Source organism: Rhipicephalus microplus, chromosome 3 (assembly GCF_043290135.1).
Source record: "Rhipicephalus microplus isolate Deutch F79 chromosome 3, USDA_Rmic, whole genome shotgun sequence".
Taxonomy (NCBI): domain Eukaryota; kingdom Metazoa; phylum Arthropoda; class Arachnida; order Ixodida; family Ixodidae; genus Rhipicephalus; species Rhipicephalus microplus.
This window is the reverse complement of record NC_134702.1, coordinates 126,494,510-126,502,787: the sequence shown is the minus strand read 5'-3', so window position 1 is coordinate 126,502,787 and position 8,278 is coordinate 126,494,510. Positions and strand designations below refer to the sequence as shown.

The window sequence follows — 8,278 nt, the reverse complement described above, 5'->3', positions numbered from 1 at the left end:
CCTGGTATAAAATGCCGGAGGAGCAATGTAATTTGTAACAAGCAATACGCCATATGCAACAATGCAATATGCAAGAGGAGCAATTCAAAAGGGAGGTCAGGGAGCAGAACACACATAGGTGACTCGAAGTTTTTTTTTTAATTACGCTAATCCAAAGGCACCCTCTTGTGGATTTTCAGCGGGAATATGATGAGGAATGTCGTTCAGTGTCACACACGATGGCACACAGTTAAACAATACATGCGTTCAACATTCGATGTAGTAGACTGTTTGAATACTAGTTTGCGGCCTGTGATGTTTAGAAGACCCACCATTTTGTAGCAGAAGATGTTTGCACAAAGACCCATTCATTACTTGTGCCTTAGTGCTCCGTTTCAATAAGGCGGCGTTTAAATAAAACCTAATCACAGAAATATGTTTCGTATCAATAGAATCCCTCAATGTTTACATCTACTGAGCAAACTTGCCCCCCCCCCCCCAAATAAGTTTGAATTTACACTCACCTCCGGTTCGTGTGACGAGGCAAAACGCAAACAAGCTTGGTACATCCCGGTTGCTTTCTGCCAAGAAAGTTGATTATATTCTGGTATAAACGGTATAAGAAGACGTAATTCGGAAAACAAGCGAACGACCCGGTGAACCTGAAAAAGAAATAACCGAAACCAGTCATGGGTTTTTGCGGAAAAGCTTCCTTCTAAGTTGGACTATACTTGTTTAAACGGTGTGAATTCATTTGCAAAGCTAAGGCCCAGCGCTCTTACATCTGATCTTGGGGTAGTGTCCGATTCTCCAATGAAGTACACGATTCACGTCACTAATATCGAAAAGAAATTGCATCAGCTAGTTGGTTTTTTTCGTTATTTTGTTTTTATTTCTTTACTTTCCTTTAGCTAACCATATGGTGTGCTGTGTTTCAATCGCTCATAAATTATTGTCATTTGGTTTAGGGTACGACATCAAAAACTAACCTAACAGACTACTTATAAAACAAAAAAAAAATGCCGTGAAGTATCTTGCTGGCATTGCTTTCTAAAGTAAATTATTAATCGTGTTGTTACTACGTATGAAGATAGGCTATTACACTGGTCGGGATTTTCACCGCCTGTCATAGTAGATTGATTGATATCTTTATCAATGTTAACATTGAAAGACAAAACTGTATGTGCTTGAAGCGGCTAAAAGTGGACCCATGTCTATAGGAGTACCAGCTACTCAAATCAAACCCTCCAATTTCTTTTGCCAACGATTATCAACAATTATGAAAAATACGATTGTCGCCTACTAACACTAACACCCATAAAAGACAAAGAATAATTCTACGGTACACTGTGGAGGTATTTATTTTGTCTATGTTTACTAGTAAAGAACTTACTTTTGCTGCCATTTGTATAATTTCTCTTCTTTTGTTTATCTATTGTATGCGACGCTACGACTGTGTGTGCAATGTTTTTTTTTTGTTTTCAATGTTTGCATATTGCCCTTTTGCGTTTTTAGTTTCTCCTGCCATGTATCTTACATGAACGTGTATTAGTTGGGCCTGAGGCGCACTTGAGCAACAGTTTTGTAGCTTTTGGTCTTGAGTTCCTTCCCTCATTTCATACGTGTAAAATAAAGACAAATAATACTTCAAATACCCGTTTTTATATTTTGAAGCATTACCTTTGCAGGATCAGTGAACTGGGAAAGAGAAGAAAAAACGTTTTCGTGATTTACTGAGTTGTTTCGCAAGTTAATTTTACCTTAGCCATTGAACCTGTTGACTTCACACAGCACGAAAACGTAAGAGCCAGAGGAATGCGTTTCTTACGCACATATAGTCTCAGTGTATGTTTTGAATAATGCACTACCACGCTTTATATGCCGAAAAACCGTTAGCTTGTCTTTACGTGAAAGCGTGTAGGGTACCTAAATCCTCATTTCAAGGCTCTCCATCCCTATCACCAAAAATATGAATTCTAAGAAGCTTCCATTGTTTTTAAAATTGACATTCGTGGACCAGTTCCACAGCGTCATTGGTTATATTGCTTTTGTTAATTCTTCGTTTCAGCCTAGAGAGGCAGGTTCAGAAAGCCGAGCTGATAGGCTTACAACCTGTATCGGTATTTACAAAAAAAACATGTTTCGTTTATAACCCTCCTTCGAGGCAGCCTAGTGGTGCATTGGTATTGCGAGTATTGTGAGCGGAACCATGTGTATCAGTATATTTGTTTTCTCCGTTTTACGAAGATGGAACTAAATGAGGGAGTCAAGGTCAAAAACATATCTACATGTATCTATCTATTATATAGTATAATAACAGTGAATCATTTGGTTATGCTTCAATTCAATTTCGTTTTCATAAACGTTTACTTTTAGGCCAGTTTAGCTTTGCACTGTAGAGAAATTGCTCTAAGCACCAATCTGTGAAATAGTCAATTGAGAATAATACTACTAAAAAGCGTGATAGTGACGAATCTTCATGCAAATATAAGAGCAGAAATAAAAAAAAATATTCAGCAACAGAGCCTATGGCCCAAACTGCTCTTTAAAAAATATCAATGTGACAAAAGTGGTGTTTCCTTTTTTTCAATATTAATATGATTTTTCACTGATTGAATGTGTTCTGCCTAGCGCCTGGCACAAACCACACCTTAACTTTCGAAAAATTTAGTGATAATGCCGTATGTTATAATCAGAAAATTGCGCGTTCTGCAGTGCCTTATCGACCACACTACCACTAAGAGATTGTTGTTTTGAAATTTAGCGGGGCTCAAGTAATGAAATCCAGCGTGCTTTTGACTTGCAGCACGATACTGTTTTGAACGCGTTTGAGACTCGGAGATATTAGTGGACGTGCAGGCCGTAGTACCTCCAGCGCTTCTATTTAGAGGCACTGGTGTCCCTCACACTCTCCTAAATGTTTCACTTTTCTTTTTTTGCTCAGACTAACCGTCGAAACAACGCGACAATGCACCACCGTATTGCGATAAAGCGCAGGTCAGTCGTTTTACACCTATAAGTGCAAGTAGAATTTTTCAAAATGCGGGTAAACCAGTATCGAGCATTATATTGGTTAAAATGTGAAGCACTCGCAGATGAAACGGCCAAGTAACCATTTCAGCCCTTTTGACACAGTGGCTAAAGTAGCGGTTGAGAATCACGCAGCTTCGCCTTTCTCGAGACAATATCACACATATGAATGGAAGTAGCTGTAACAATGCTCACGCACTTGGCTAAACTCGTCCGTGCCTCGAAAGGTACTGCAGACGTGGGCGTAGAAGTCCTTACACGGATCAGCGCTGTAGTCTAGCTTAGCCCGTATAAATTGTCCTAATGAACGGCAGGAACAGCTTGTGCATTCATTCTTCGTTGGAGGAGAGGACGGAAGTAAACGTTGCAATGCGGGTAGTGCAGTCGTTGAGGTAATCAGTCGAGGCTCTTGCGATGGCCGTGTTACGCCGAGGTTGGAATCATTCGGAACATAAAGTGGCGGCAGTGTGTCCACCTGGTTGCGAGGGAGAAAGGAAATGACTGGGCCATTGCTCTATCACAACAGTGTGCAGGACACCACTTGCATTAGTTTCAACTTGCTGGCTAAGTTGTAATAAAACTGAACCACTTCACGGGCTTCCTGTGACCAGATATATGCGTTATAATGAAGCGAGGTTGCGTTTTATCAGATTATAATGATCAATACAACTTTACCGAAAGGGACTGTGCACAGTTCTTTATAATGAATAAATCGCATTTTTGCGTCAATTTCTAATATAAGTTTATATTTTTCTTTCACCGTGTAAGCCAGTTGTCATACTATTTTGTTTTTCAGAACCACACATAACAAAATGAAAATTCACATACCTCCAAGATTCTGCTTTAAGTCGCAGATTTTAGACCCAGTTGCGGTGACATGTTGAGGAAGGCGAAATCTTTAGGCCCACGCACATCAATTTAGCCACAACGCATTAAATTACACGATATGGCTGACATTTTCGGAGCATTCCCCTCGTAGTCATAGCATTAATTTGCAACGTAAAAGCCAAACAAAATATTATGTACGAATCTGTTTTTATATACAAGAAAAATTATCTGTGTCTGGGCGTACACATATAGCTTGATATGGGCGTATTGAGCAGTCATGAACTATATAATATTGCTGGGGAGCTATCATTACGTTTATTAGGTCAAACTATTCATTAAATATGCGTTTGTTCTCGTTGTTTCTTTTTTGAAAGAGAGATTGCAGTAACGCTGGCGTCCTTCCAACGTCGTGGTCACAAGCGTTTTGGTATAAAGTACAAGGGTAATAACCTCGGGTCACTAGTCCTGTGTTCAATGTGTGACAGCCAACGCGCCAAGGCTGCTCACAACCTCAATGCAAGCGCAGAAGAAACACGTCAGCTCACTTCAGTGGCGTCAAATTGCAACCGAACTGGTTCAGGCGAGACACGCGTGGTTCAGTAGCATGTCTCTGTCCAGAACCCCATTCTTTTAGTGGTTGCAAGCGGTCGGGCCTGCCTCAAACTTGACAGGTGGTTCATACGTTTGCCTGTGCTGTTTTCACGACTCAATTCGCGCTGTACCGATAGCCAACGTGAAGGTCACTTCGCTGTTTGGCGCGACTCAAAAACTCAGAAAAGAATACAAAAAAAGAAGCGGAAGGGACTCATCGAACTCTTCAAAAGTTATGGCTTGCCACGTACATGACAATCTGGAGACATGTTAGCTGTCTTTGAAAATGATTGTTTTCTCTTGGTTCATTCTTGAGAAGCACAAGTGAGTTGACGTGTCACATAAAAGAAAGTCACGTAACCTACAAACCTGGGCTTTCTGAAGGAGTCACACATTGATATATCTTGAGCCCATTTATAAATGCAAGTGACTGAGCTGCGGCGGTCGCGGGGATGAGCGGCAGCAAGACGCGCGGACACTGCTAAATTTTACAAGCACCGCTTTTGTGCGGCGCGCGCTTCTGAGATACGCAGAGAGGGTTGTGGGAAGTGCACCTTAGCGCGGCTATTTTTTGACAAAATTTCCGTGTGAGCTTGAGAATCAGCTTTCACCAGCTTTGTACTTTCGTTACCAAATCTCACAATTTTAAAACCTTGCATGATCATATAGAGTTTTATTGTCTGTCTTTGCTTGGACATTCATGTAAATAAGCCGCAGTATTTATAGTCTATTTAATGTCTCACCAATCGAAGCAACAAAAAACAGCGAGCTATTGCAACGCGCAGGGTCACAGTACTTAACAAGAAAAAAACAGCAATATTTGCTACCGACTACACGTGCAGAGTGCCCTAGTCACTCCCTATCAGGGCCTAGCAATTCAGTTGCGTGTAAATCGCGCAACGACTTGATATTTTGAACGGCTGCACACTAGAAAGCACTCAAAAGTACTAATTCATCTTCTTTAAGCAAGAACTCACATCATTGCCGTAAAGGCGAAGCAGTGAACGCGATAGCAACAAATTGGAAGATCACGTTCAGAATGGCAAGCTGATCGAAAGCTGCGCCGCGTTTTTCACACTAAAACGAATAAAACGTGCTGACAGGCACAGAATAACGCGAATAAGCGTCTCAGTTGTAGCTTCGCTGTGTCGGAAAAACGCACTTTTTTCGCAAATTTAGACTATGCAGCGAGTGCAGTGACCTTGGTAGGCTCGTTAACCACAACAGAATCGTAGAGGTCAAAGCTCAAGGAGTACAGTGGTCCCCACCACGAGATAAGCGAGCGCACGCGCGAGTATCTCGGCGTGTCGCTACCACTCAGTGGCTTAGCGATTAAGGCCTCTCATTCACGACGCCGAGGGCCGACGTTCGATTACGCGCACCAGAGTTTTTTTTTCTGAAATTTTTCTTTCTTGCGTTTTCATATATATATATATATATATATATATATATATATATATATATATATATATATATATATATATATATATATATATATATATATAATGGAAAGAAGTGTATACCTAAGGGCTCGTTTTCCGTGTTTTAACACAATATTAATGAGATCTAACAGACAGTAGTAATGCCAAGGAATGTACAGGGGAAGTTATTAGAACCAATAGAATGTAAATAAGAAAAAAGAAGAAAGAAAAGTGGATGAAAAAATAACCAGCCGTGAGCAGGAATCGCACCTACGACCTTCGAATAACGCGTTCGATGCTCTAACTACTGAGCTACCACAGCGGCCTTCCCTCCATCCACTTTTTTGGGCTTATATGGGAATTTAGAAGTAGCTGTGAAGTAGCTGTGATATGTGAATTTAGAAAACGAGCCCTTAGGTATACACTTCTTTCCCTTATTTCATTGAACAAGGGTCTCGTACTGGCAGACTTGGTGTGTTTAGGTTGTATAAGAGGGACAATTAATCAGCTGCCCGCTCATAATAAGTTCACGTGCTACGTGACGCCAAACATGCGAATAAGAGTGTTTTCACACTCGTCCTTTGGCTTATAGATGGCGCTGACTGTCGCTCCTACTTCTAAATTCACATATAAGCCCAAAAAAGTGGATGGAGGGAAGGCCGCTGTGATAGCTCAGTGGTTAGAGCATCGAACGCGTTATTCGAAGGTCGTAGGTTCGATTCCTGCTCACGGCTGGTTATATATATATATATATATATATATTTATATATACGTGTACATATACTGTTCATGACATCGACGCTAGCGCCGGTGGCTAAATTCAGCTGAGAGTGTCCATATATTTGCTATCGCAACAAAACCGCCATCATAGTGATCAGCTGCGCCTGTTTGTGAGCTGTTTTACGGGGGCATAGAGGGCCCTTTCTGATTGGCATGAAGGAAACGTTTGATCAAGTGAGTGATACGCAAACGTATAGTGAATTAGCGTTCTGTGATAGTTTAAATCGTGAAATGCTAGGCGCACAAACAGTCGTTTCCTCGCGGCAAGAATAATCAAAACCGAACCACGGCTTCCAGTTGTGAAGGGGGTGTGCAAGGGCATGCGCAATTACACTATAGCGTCCTACTTTTGTAGGTGAAGTGTCCTCCAGGTTTTTGATTCCCTAGTCAGAACTGACTGAATGCGCTATCTGGATTTTTTGGACTCGATGAGATAAGTTGCACAATCTGCCCCCTTAATTTGTTCTCAGACCGCAAGACATTTCCTTTATTCCTTGATAGCGACTCTTATATTCACGACCTATACCCAGCTTTTACCCTTTGCTTGTTGCGTTTCAAACTTTAATTTTCTTATCAATGCGTCGTAGCACTGAATGTTTATCTTGGTGATATATACTCTTGCTTTCAAAAGGCAATAAAAACTTCGTTGGCTAAGAATAACAGATATTCAGGGTCAAGTCTTGTTTAATTATCGGATACAACTACGAACCCACTCAGCACAAATCTGTTCTCTACTTTCGAGACAACGATAGTTGCACCCTGCACTACATTTGTGTTGCCTGGAGATTTAGGTGTGATATATTATACCGACCTGGCACATAATGATCGTTTTTTCCGCTAGTAAAAGCTATAGAAATTAATCAGTTACTCAATGCGGGGACGTTTAGTAATAATTGAGATAGTCTGTAATTTTACAGTGCTTACCGTGGTAGGGACATCTTGCGACTGCATGGACATCATGAGCTCGGCTATCAATAAGCAGCAAATTACTCCCAGTGCGACAGCGATGAAAGAGACTAGGTACAGGCTGACCCCGTGGCACACCTGTTTCTTCTCGCTGTCATCTTCCGGTAGTTGTTGCTTGAGTAAGAAGTGACTTTCCGGGTGCTAGTGAGAAAAGATTGCTCGAGGTTACATTAGAAAGTTCATTTCTGTAGTATTTAGGTTTCGAGGCGTCTCTCTATTTCAAGAGCCGATTTACTCAAAACCGAGTGGCTCAGTGTACTTATTCTGCCAGAATCCATACAGGCAGAGATGCTCAGAAATGCGAAGGGATTCTCTTTATACTAATAATTATTCAATATGAATTATTATTATATTCATTATTTCTATTGATATTGTCTACTTGTTCACATACTTACCAAGAGCGCAAACATGCATTGCTAATACTGGTGCACGAAAGATCTACAAAATGTGGAGACAGCACATTTTCAGCCCAAGATCCAATCAAAAAGAGTTGTAAACATCGCATTTGAACTGAATGCATTTGCATTCATTGCTTCACATACTGCCCTAACGAAAAATCATGAAAAATTTACTATAAAATACACCGAATCCACGAAGTAAATGATAATGCAATTTGTTTCACAGGGTAAATCCAGTTAGTTGTGAATCATCTTTACATTCGCTCGATCAATATAAAAGCGTGA

The 8,278-nt window shown here is 40.8% G+C and overlaps 1 long non-coding RNA gene across 1 annotated transcript; it reads right to left on the bottom strand.

Moving 5' to 3' along the window:
* Window positions 1-509: 509 nt before the first annotated feature.
* On the bottom strand, window positions 510-7,729 carry LOC142803338 (uncharacterized). The gene is made up of 3 exons (XR_012894065.1): window positions 7,554-7,729; window positions 3,209-3,484; window positions 510-641 (listed from the first exon to the last, which is right to left on the bottom strand). It is a non-coding gene; the product is annotated as an uncharacterized LOC142803338 (long non-coding RNA).
* Between the last annotated feature and the right edge of the window lie 549 nt (window positions 7,730-8,278).